The sequence below is a fragment of the Melopsittacus undulatus genome, chromosome 4 (assembly GCF_012275295.1).
Source record: "Melopsittacus undulatus isolate bMelUnd1 chromosome 4, bMelUnd1.mat.Z, whole genome shotgun sequence".
Taxonomy (NCBI): Eukaryota; Metazoa; Chordata; class Aves; order Psittaciformes; family Psittaculidae; genus Melopsittacus; species Melopsittacus undulatus.
Genome location: NC_047530.1, coordinates 96,013,786 through 96,025,827, shown reverse-complemented (window position 1 = coordinate 96,025,827; position 12,042 = coordinate 96,013,786). Strand labels below are relative to the sequence as shown.

At 39.7% G+C, this 12,042-nt stretch overlaps 1 protein-coding gene across 2 annotated transcripts in view; it reads right to left on the bottom strand.

The window, feature by feature from the left end:
- The window catches only part of LOC101867855 (heparan sulfate glucosamine 3-O-sulfotransferase 1-like), a 56,199-nt gene extending 49,799 nt beyond the window's left edge, over nt 1-6,400 (bottom strand). The window contains exon 1 of one of the 2 annotated variants that reach the window (XM_034061290.1): nt 6,267-6,400. The gene's annotated coding sequence lies outside the window, so the exon portion shown is untranslated. Of the gene's footprint in view, nt 1-5,665; nt 5,749-6,266 lie in introns of those variants that run through there. The other variant, XM_005144063.3, reaches the window with a different exon arrangement.
- Between the last annotated feature and the right edge of the window lie 5,642 nt (nt 6,401-12,042).

Genomic DNA, 12,042 nt, shown 5'->3' with positions numbered 1-12,042 from the left:
GTTCAACACTGAAACAGGTTGCCTGTTTCGAGCAGGGAGATCTCCAGAGATAGCCTCCATCTTTTCCACTTCTGTGATTCTGTGGTTATATATCCATTTGATCTTTTGTGTAAGCAGTTCCATTACATATATAAAGGCAAACTACTTCAATGTAGCATGATAATGTTAACATCCTATCCTGAATTTTCAATGTGTCATACATGGCATACTCTGCTTTCTTATCTAGAATTAAAATTTTTAAGTACAAAGTAAGAGAAATATTTTAGCATCATATTTCCATGGAAATCTTGTTATGCTTTGGGGATTAAGCAAAATAACAATAGTGAAAGGTTTTTAAAAAGTTGCAACGTCAAAATGCAACAAGATTTATGCAAAATACTATATATTTTTTAAAATGAAACATTTAAAAAATACACTTCTTTCAAAATCACACTTAATTAGCAATATGGAATATTCTTATTCTAGCTCAAGTTATACAAGCCATTCCAGCATGTATGTCTCTTCAGTAGCTTTTCCACTTCACATTTCCATTAAAAACATCTATTTCATTAACATGAAGGGTTTACCTTTCTTCTCCAGGCTTAAAAACTTCCCAGTCTATTTGTCAGTTTTAGCCAAGGGGGCCTAAACTGCATTTTATTTCCATATAGGAATTTCTTCAATATTTGAAGAGAATAGGTTCTTACATAAACAATTAGAAAGGCTAAGCTTCTAAATATGCATGAAAGGGCAATAGCTTTCAGGCTAGAGATGGAGGTGCAGTCCTGCAGCAACATTAGCAAGAGATTCTGGTCAATTCTGGTTTCCATTCAAAACTTTCTAGGCAGCAGGAAGACTGATAAAGCTCTGGTAACTGTCACTTGTTTCACACATACCAGAACAAATAAGGACTAGACCGAACGTGCTTTAACATACAAGACAGGCCTATAAAAGAAAGACACCCCAGAAAAAAATAAACACCCCCCCAAAAAAAAACCCAAAAGCAAAAGAGAAAAAAACAACCCACAACCCAACAAAACCAACAAAGACCAAAAAACAAACAAACAAAAAAAACAAACCCAAAAACCAAACAGAATCTTTGAGAGATGCTTCACTTTTGAGCTCAAGGAAACTTGGATGTAAAACTGAAAAAGGCCTTCAAAGTCCTTTCAGCAGCAAGATGCAATTTTGTTCTGTGGAGCCGCATAAACTAGCTGTCTTCTTAAAGTGGTATCTAGAGAAATACAGTATCTAAATAATTTCAACAAATTTACTCATCACAAACGTTGGTCAGTCTGTAATTTAACAGAATAACCTAAGTAAATTTTAAACTATACAGAAAAATTTACTACTTTCCACTTCTATAGTATCTTTCCAGTGGCAATTTAATGAGTCAATTTTCAAGTGTTAGCCATGTCATCATGAAAATCCCACAATATTCCACCTCTATCTGTTTTTTTGTTAAGTCCCAAGAGAACACCACCTAAGCAGCTGAACAGAATGGACAGCAATTGTAAGGGTGGAATGGGTTAAGAAATAAACAGTAGGGATACAAAGCTGACCTAAGAAAGAAGACCAATTGTTTAATAATTAAATAAAGAAATAAATAATAATTAAAAAAATGTTTGGACAGTCCTCTGTTCTCAATGGCTAACACACAATGGCTTTTGAGCTATTAGATTATGCTTTCTTGCTGGACTATTAATGGATTTGCCACAGGGTAGAGAATTGACAAGGGATCTATCATCATCAGAAATCTGAAGGGTACTACTCCTTTTAAATAGTGAGTAGGAAAAAAAAAAAGGCTGGATCAAAGTGGAGAGTATACTGAAGAGTAGAAAACATGGCATTTAGGTGCAGGAAGAGAGAAGCAGGTGACCTAGGCAACTATTATCCTGACTTCCATGTATGAGAAACAAGGGTTTTGTTTTTTCAGTTAAAAGGTAATTCACAATAAGTAAGACAATTTCAAAAATCAGAACAATTTCAACATAACTTTAAAAGAGACATACCAGTCTGGAATAACTGACTTTTAAAAGTAAATATTAAGGCAAAGGAGAGCCAGAGTCCAATCTCCAGATTTCAGTAAAGAATTTGATATGGTATCACCTAGACACTATTTAGAGCTGGAAAAGATAGGTTATAACACAAAAATGAAGTAGATATAAAACTTACTAACAGTGATATACTGAGTGGACTTATTTTAAATCCTTTTCAGACTCATTTCATATCTCTGAACCTGGCAAAAAGTAGAGGTGCTTTAATAAAACGTGGTTACAGGAAGCACTCTTGATACCTGGGAGGCTCTTGCTAACTTAGAGAAGAAACTGGAGGATTATTTGGATAGGCACATTAGAATTTAGCAGCTCTTCAAAACCACATGATTACAAATAGAATTTCTCTGACTACATGGTGTCTTACCATTTGAGAGCAACAGGAAAAGAGAAATCACACACCCATGTCCAGTTTACTGCATGATTAAGCCAACCTGGCATACCTATAAAACAAGCTTGATCCTCACCACTATCTGGTAAAGTATTTTCAGTAGACCAAATGCAGCATTAGCACTATTATTCAACACTTTGTGGAAACACTTCAGGTACAAGGTATTTGATGCAGGTGAGGTACATTCAGAATTCAGGAGGATCATGCCACTAAGCTCTGTAACCTCCTATTTATTCTGTTTTACTAGACAGATTAAAACATGCTTACTCTGCTTGTTTGATCCTAACATGTAAAAGCCAGGGCAGACACAAGATCAATGTTTGTAATTTATTGAGGGCTACACACCAATGAAAGTGTTGTTTGTAAATAACAATACTGAGATATTAAAAATTAGGAATCAAAGAATATATCTAGATTGGAAGTTCAAAGAAAGTTCTAAACATTAGGAGAAAGGTTTTGAAACATCTTTCCAGAAAGAGCAATGGGGCAAAGCATTTAACTGGCTTTAAGTAGACGTGGTGACTTTATGACTGGGATTGGATAAGATTGTTGCCTACATCAGAGAAGCCTTTTCTTCAGCCCAAATTACTATGGTGAAGAACTGCTCCCTGTTCTGCTCCCCACCTCTTCCCAGTCTTTTTGTTCTCACTATTCCCACTAAAGTTCAACTGAGGCTATGAGAGGACTATACATATTTTTTGTGTTTATGAGAAAATAGACTTGAGACTTAAAACCCTACTCCTCTAGCTTACATGTTTTTATGGAATATTGCATCAAAGCAGATGACTGGAAGCTCTACTTGAGATCAAAATATTTAATCAGCAACTAAATAGAGCAGTGCACTGCAAACATACTGAAATGATATTGCCTTTTTAGGTCTTCATTAAATATTTGTCTTTAATGGATTCCTGCTTACTATATAAACAGCCAAAAAAGGAATTTGACTTTACTGTATGCATACAGGTCTCACTACTCTTTCTATATTCATGTTGCTATCCAAAAATTTCACCTAAGTTTCTGTTTGGTCATACAGCTACCTGCACACCTCATAATACTTTTATGTTAATCATTGAACAAGCAGTTCAAATGTTTTCTTACAGCAGTGTGTAATTCAAAACAGCTACAGAAAATAGAGCGTATTCACATGACTACAGATACTCCACACAGGTATTTGTATAGCATGAAGAGAACATGAAGCAGTGTTGCAGACAGTTCACTCTTCTCCATTCAGATCCTTTCAAAGCTATGTCCATCAAGAAACATGCAGTACTATGGTTTCATGATACAAAAAACACACTCAACCTGTTGCAAATGCCAAAAAAGGTAGGTGGGTGTGTCATTCACTGAAGTCACCAAGCCCACAATCCATTGTATCAAACACAATAAAGTCTAGTGACTGTAAGCACATTTACCTACATCTTTCTCACTGACAAATTACTTTCTTAGTTTAGAAAAGAAGCAAATGCTTTTCCAGCGTAATCTGATCCACACATGAGCAGCCAAACATAAATTTCACTTAGAAATGTATACTGGACCAAAACTTAAGCAGTGAGAAATTGTTTAAACCCCTATTTTTTTCAGAACTTCCATGTTATCAGTGTATGACCTACATAACCAAAGCACTGGCCAGAGAAAGTATTTCTATTACTGTGCTATCTCAGACCAATAAATGTCCACCACTTAGTATACTTTGGCCACTTCAGGGACTGTTGCTCATGATAGCATTTCCACTCAGAGACAGAAGAATCAGAGAAGAAAACAAATTGCTCTCTTATTCCAAGCTCAGGGATAAAGTCCACCTTTATTGACTCTTGTTTGACCTCTACCATTTCTTTTTCTGTGACAAACCAAATCCTCAACAGAAACTCTTTTAACTGGTTTGTTACAGACCAGACTGAGGTATCCACCTTAAATGTCATAAATAGCTGTATACGTGAGTTCAACAGTGACATACAGTCTTGGACTTGACAAAAAGACTCCATTTCAAATGTGGGTTTTTTTCCCTCTGACTAGTCTCCTTTTAAATTTTTGTCTTTTTATTTCCAGTCTGTGCTCATTTTTAGCTTGCTTTTTTTTTGTTGCTTTAAGAACAGTGATAAGAAAACTACTGCCTGTTTTCAAAGTAAGTATACTGAGTGGTTAGCCTGGCTCACACGTTCTTGCTTACTTCATAGATTTCTAGGTTATTATTTGTTCATTTTACTAGTATAGCCCTTTTTTGCCACACACATACACACACAGTAAGCTTACAACTTATGAAACTTGTAAATCAGTCATTCACATATGTGCTGTTGAAGAACAAAACTCTTCAATTCTCTCATTCTTATGACATGACTTAAGGCACTATACAGGCTCCATCCATAATACACATCTTTTGAATCAGAAAGCAGTATTTTCACACAATTGTAACATTAGAACTTTATAATATTTGCCATTTACAATAGTATCAAAAAATGTTAGGCTACTAAAGCAATTAACCCCACTCTCAATTAGTTTCATCTGAAATTACAAAACTTCACTGTAGTTTTGCCAGCAAAACTCGTCAAATATATGTACATTCACTGATGTCATAAAACTAAAGTATTAATAATTTCTACAATGTGAAACCATACTCTTATCAACCTAAACCCATCATTTCCTATTCCATAAAAAATACCTGCCACAGGAATAAATATTCCTAAACATAAACATCTTACTGAACAGTAGTTCTTCTCAGTTCAGCTCATTTAACAGACAAGTATCAAGAATTATCATGGTATTGCCTTAGAGGCAGTAAGCAAAATTCTTGGAAGTAACTTATCACATTTTAAAATTAATTATTTTTTTTCAAAAGATGGAAATAATCAAAGCAGACATCACTCAGATTTTAGTTGCTGTATTTGAGAAGGTCAAGCATTTCAATGGAAGTTGTGGTCTCCCTAGTCCAAGTTTTCTCCATTCTGCATCCCAGAAAACATGGGTTTGTACAGACTAAAAACTGAATGTAGAATTTAACAGCCTGCTTATTCTCAGTTTTTCCATGTGTTTCAAGAATAAGAGGACATATGTGATTCCAAAGCATCATCCTTACACTGGCAACCACTTCCAACTCTACAAGAGATTTCAAGCTATAATGTGTAAAATCATTACTACATGCTCTAACAGTACTTTCTATTCAATCAAGAGAGAAAAAAAATCCCCTCTAGAATTACAATAAATAACTACAGTTTAGTTTTAAATGAAATGATAGTTTATATCTGACCTGAGTTTCAGTCTTTTCCTAGTGGGAAATATAAATTCAGCATTTGGATACATAATCCTATAGCTCTCAGAAGCCGACTCCACCGCGAGCACTTTACATGATTTATAGCTCTCCTCCAGATTCAGCTGACAAGTCTCGGCGGAGCAGGTGCAACGGGGTATTTTTTTCTTCCTTCAGAGATCATTCCCTCTTATGCAAATTAATTAGCAAGTCTTCTTCACTCTCGCGTAAGTGGGGGAGATGAAGCTAATGGATTAACAGCGTTTAATTTCTCGCACTGAGCGGCTGACCCGGCAGCCCGGCGGAGGGAGGGTGCTCGCTGTTGTTACTGCTGAAGCCACAGCGTTTTTGACAGCGTCAGCGGCGACGAAAGTGAGCCTGGCTCCCACACAGGGGTGCCAAGCGACCAATTTTGAAACCACGGGCAGGGTGTGGGGGAACCTCAGGAATCCCTCCCCACAACCAACACGCAGGTTTCGCTCCCCCCACAGGCAAGTTAAAACTGCCCTGCCAGCGCCGCTGTACCCCTCCACACCCCCGCCAGCCCTGCCCCCTTCCCTGACTGCTGGGGAGACGGGGAGCGAGTCCCACCTCCCATTACCTCCTCCGGAGCCATGGAGAGCAGGGCAGTGCGGCCGCGGCCTCGGCTCCGTGTGGCTGGCGGCGGCGCTCGGCGGTGGCTCCGAGCTGGAGCGGAGGAGCCAGCGCTCCCCTCACTCCATCACCCGTCCGCGCTACGCCTCGAGCCGGTGGCACAGTCCGCTCCACATAAATGCATTAACAGCAGCCACATCATGATTAATTCATCAGTCCCAGTGACCAGAGGAGGAGGCAGGGAGGGGAGCGGGGGCTGGGGAGAGGCAGGGCGCTAAGAAACGTCCCTTCTCCCCGAGTTCACCCCGCGCGGAGGAAGGGAAGGGGAGGAGAAGCTGCGCCCACCGCCCGACTCGCCGCTGCTGCCCGTGCCCGGTCTGAGGGAAAGGATGTCCTCTGGGCAGGTGGCCGGGGGATCCGGCCCCGCGCCGCCGGCAGCCCTGGTTCCCCGGTCAGCTCCTCTCGCGCAGTGAACCGTTAGGGTTCAACGTGTGCGGCACGCGCTGCCTCAACCCACCGGCAGCGGGACCTCGCCCGGGAGCGGGGCGGGCAGCGGCCGGGGACGGGTGAAGTAACCGCAAGTTACAAAGGCGCCGCGGGGCGGGTTGCGGTCACCGGGGGGAATCCCCCTGCAGCGGGAATCAGGCCGCGGTAGGGAGGTGTACAGCTGGCTTGTCTGCTCGCTGCCAGGTGTCTTGGCTGTGGAGAAGGGCCCCAGAGCCCCGAGCTGCCTGCTGCTGAGCACGGAGGGGATGAGCCGGGCCGTGCAAGAATCCCTGACGGCAGCAGAGCTGCTGAGCATCCGTATGGCCCTGATCACATTAGCTGCACAGGGGTCACTTGCGCAAAGATAGCCACCTCGGCCCCCCCCCCCCCCCCGGCCTTGGTAAACAACTGTTCGGTCACTTGCCAGTCGCTAGGGTCGGGTTTCTCCATCCAAGACACCATAGGTGTCCAAGTGAGCGTGCTTTGGTCTGCAGAAACAGCAACACCGACTCCCTCGCCAGTCCTCCGGCACATATCTTGTCCCAGACCTTTACAGGGGAAGAGTGCGTTTCTTCAAATGCCATTTGTTTAAACTTGTGATACGCTGGACTTGGAGTTTCTTCACAGCAGGAGTAAGCAACCACGCAGATTTTAAGGGTTTCAGAGCAGCTGTTAAGGGCCGAAGAACCGTCACATTTCTCTGTCTTTATTTTCTACTCCAAATACAGGTAGAAGCCCTGGAAGTCCACCATCCTTCTCCAATACTTACACATAAGTATTTAGTCTACAACACCAAGCAAGAGATGCCTTCTTACAGCTACCTTATATTAGGTAGTTCTCTTACCTTAGTTCTCTTATCTTAGCTGTTTGGGAAAAACAGATCATTTATCACCTATGTGTTACCTCCTCACTTCACCTATAAAACCAGGTTTGCCCACCTGGTAGCAGCATCATGCTTCAAAGGACTGTACTTGAATAGGATATCATCAAGGTTTAACAATTCTTTATCGATTGTGTGCTAAAAGCAAAAATTTCTCCTGTCATCTCTTGGGGACTTCTAGGATTTGCAACCTGACCCAGCTACCTATAGAGATTCCAAAAATCAAACAGAATCCATGAGCTTTACACAGAGAGATCCCAAAACAGTTACAAGCCCTTAGATAATCATGAACAATGAGGATTAAAGCTGTGTAAGGAGGAAGAAGAAAACAAACTGGAAAGGTGGAGTGCTTTTGTGGTAACATTTCATTTGCGTGAGACTTCGTTGTTATTTTTCCTTTCACATTATGCTGTAGATTTTGTGTTACTTGTATGCAAAAGTAATTACTTGTAACTACGCAGTTGAGGTTTCCTTGTGGTTTGTACTTACAACAGGACTAAAATCTCTCCATTTAATACTTCAATACTTGCATTTAGACCACACATTTGGCACAGTAACACTTAAAAATTACAGCTGAATTTCTTTTTAAAAGAATATTTATTTGCCTTCTGCAGAGAAAAATCTTAATTGTCCTCATTTTCAAAATTTTCACGTTTTCTTCACATTTGTGAATTCTTAAGGTTCCTGTTCATATTGCAAGCCATTCTTACTGTAGGATAAGAGCACAAGTAAAGCCAATTTAGAACTTTTAAAATTTAGCATATGAGGTCATCGCATGATTTGTCACAGCCTAATTAAATTTGACAAAGGGCTTGTCAGAAAGAGGTGTTTCTGCTTTTGTTTTTAAAAGTGTTTGTCCTGGATTAATATTCTGATGAAACAAAGTTTTCTTTTAACTCAGGTGTCTGGTTGTCAGGTTGATTTAATTTTCTTAATTGTGTTCTCAATGCTTCTAGCTATATCTGGCATATTACTTCACTTCACTTAGTACTGGTGTTCCAACATAATTACATCATATCAGACAGAACTATTTAATCTAGTATTTATTGAAAAAAAAACAGTTTGTCAGAATCAAAAGCTTCAGGTACATCAGTTTTAGCAAGAACAAAGTAAAAAAAGTGTGACCTGAGTAAAACCTCTGAACTGCCAATCGAATATTCTGCTGTTTAGCAGACTACATTATCTAATAACTTCTACAATCCAGAGGTTCATCTTAAAATCTGTTTGTTTCACTGTTCCTACTGTAGGCTGTGCCTGAACATCACTCCTCTGATTAGAAATGGTCTTATTTGTTTCTTTGTCAATAATATTTTTAAGTGTTAATCTCTTTTGTTCACCATTTGATGTATTTATATACAACACTCAGTTTTTTCTTAATTGAACCAGATATTCTTTTAATCTTTTTCATAAAGAAGTTGTGTGTTACTCCGATGACATCTGTGATCTACTATATTTTGATTTAGGCTGTCTTAAACACTGATGGACAGAGTTTTATACATGGCATTCTAGTAAACTCTCACTAGTAATGTGCATAATAGCATTAAATCTTTCCATCCCATTTAAACACTGATGAAGATGGGATTGGCCTTACTTTCTTTCATGACTTTCCTATGTTGATAGTTTATAGCTTGTTCTATGCTCAGTACTAATAAGATTTTTTTTCTCATGCTGTACAACTTTTGACTCTCAAACTATTAGATTATACCAAAAGTTTTTATTAAGCTGTGGTACACGATCTTGAATTTCATTATACCATAATGAAATTCAAGATGGAGCACTTGGTGGATAAAGAACTGGCTGGATGGCTGCACGCAAAGAGTTGTGGTCAATGGCTCAATGTCTGTCTGGAGATCAGTAAGGAGTGGTGCCCCTCAGGGGTCGGTGTTGGGACCGGTCTTGTTCACCACGTTTGTTGGTGACTTGGACAGTGGGATTGAGTGCATCCTCAGCAAGTTTGCCAATGACACCAAGCTGTGTGGTTCCATTGATACACTGGAGGGAAGGAATGCCACCCAGAGGGACCTTGACACACTTGTGAGGTGGGCTGATGCCAACCTTATGAAGTTTATGCCAAGTGCAAGGTCCTACACCTAGGTTGGAGCAATCCCATTCACAGCTACAGGCTGGGCAGAGAAGAGATTCAGAGCAGCCCTGCGGAGAAGGACTTGAGGGTGTTGGTCGATGAGAAACTGAACATGAACTGACTTCAGTGTACACTCGCAGCCCAGAAAGCCAACCATATCCTGGGCTGCACAAAGGGAGCGTGACCAGCAGGTCGAAGAAGGTGATCCTGCCCCTCTGCTCTTGTGAGACCCCACTTGGAGTATTGTGTGCAGTTCTGGTGTCCTCAACATAAAAAGGACATGGAACTGTTGGAACAAATCCAGAGGAGAGCCATGAGGATGATCAGGGGACTGGAGGACCTCCCGTATGAAGATACGCAAGCAAGTTGGGGCTGTTCAGCCTGGAGAAGAGAAGGTTGCGTGGAGACCTCATAGCAGCCTTCCAGTATCTGAAGGGGGCCCATAAGGATGCTGAGGAGGGACTCTTCATTAGGGACTGTCGTGATAGGACAAGGGGCAACAGGTTGAAACTTAAACAGGGGAAGTTTAGGTTGGATATAAGGAGGAAGTTTTTTACTGTAAGGGTGGTAAGGCACCGGAATGGGTTGTCTAAGGAAGTTGGGAATGCTTCATCCTTGGTGGTGTTCAAGGCCAGGCTGGACAAACCCTTGGGTGACATGGTTTAGTGTGAGGTGTCTCTGCCCATGGCAGTGGGGTTGGAACTAGATGATCTTAAGGTCCTTTCCAACCCTAACTATTCTATGGTTCTATGATTCTGTGAGTCATCTCTGACTTTTGTATACCTTTGTGTCTATAAAAGCACTCAAAATTTCGGAGACTGGATTTCTTATATTTTTTTTTATTTATTGAAATGCAGATTTATGTTTCTGCTAAATTATTAACTTCCTTGCTAGTGCCTTACTGACATTAAAAGATGGACAGTTTTATTACATATGGATACATAGTTCCATTCCTGCAACATTTGAATTTATATGGACACAAATTTATTGGAAATATCAAGTCATGTGTGTTCATACTTTGGATCATTTGAAGTTTTCAGTTCTGTCACATTTAGACATTCAGTCTTGCATCTCTATTAACGACTTTGGATGAAATCTTCATCACACAAAAGTCAAAGAAATTCTGCTAGTTCCTTTGTCAGGGCTAGGATTTCATTCACTGAATTTTCTCTGAGGTTTCATGGTATTTGACATAACATTCCTAATTACAGTAGCTTGTCTAGAATATAAACATAGACATCTTCTAGATTTCTTTTTTCCTCAAGAAAAATTATTAAATTGAAGAAAGAATATTTTGTGATCAGTCCTGATTTAGTAAAACTAAAACCAAGTGATAGTACTACAGCTGTGTGAAATATCCAGGCTTGAAGGCCATATGACATTTGTTCGATTCAAAGCTTAATACTCAATGGTTGTTCACAGATATTAAGCTAGTAAGGTTCATGAAGTTGGTCTGATTTATGACTAATTCTGGGCACTACATAGAAACTGTGGTTTCAGTTGAATTATGATTATTTGTTTCAGTCTGAAGCACAGACTAAAACTCCAGGCATAAAGAGTGTCTTCTGCCTTGGTTTTCAGTTAATTTTCAGGTGACTTAAACATCTGAAAAATAATGGGGCAGAACTCCCTTTCTGTACACAAGTCACTAGAGTTCATTAAGAGTGAATTTGATTCAACTTTTCCTCATTCTCCAAAGACCTTTTCTTTGCAGTTTATAAAAAAGTGAGATTATCTACACAAATGTGGATTTTAATCTGCAAAAAACTTATGGGAATTTCATCATATGAAACCTCAGGGCTTGACACATGCAGCATCTGATATTCAACACCGTACCAGCCTTTGAAATACTCCAGAGAAGTGTGTCTTTTCTCATGTTTATTTAGTAATAGAGTATTGTAATTCCTGACATCTAAATTATCAGTAAATGACTTCTTCTCATTGAAGTCATAATGATTGTTAGAAATTCTTATTAACAGTAATGACACAAGTTACTGAGAAGATGTCAGTGGTGTTAAAAGATGACAAATTTATTTTCCCAAAATGAGGCAACTCTGTAATTCCTGAAGGGCAACTGAGGGCATTCCAAACAAGTGGAGAACATTTTTGAAGCTGAAACATTTCTATTTGTTATACTCTATTTCTGATTTTTAAAGTTGTCCTTGATTTTAAATACACTCACTCATATGTGCATTGCACTGATCTAAACTGTGTCACCAGTGGCAGTGAACTGAAGAAAGAAAACAAAATAAAAAGGGTGAATGAACAGTAACAGCAAGGAATAAGATGATCCAAATGAAGACATTAATCCAAATGGTTAGTACAGCTGAATTG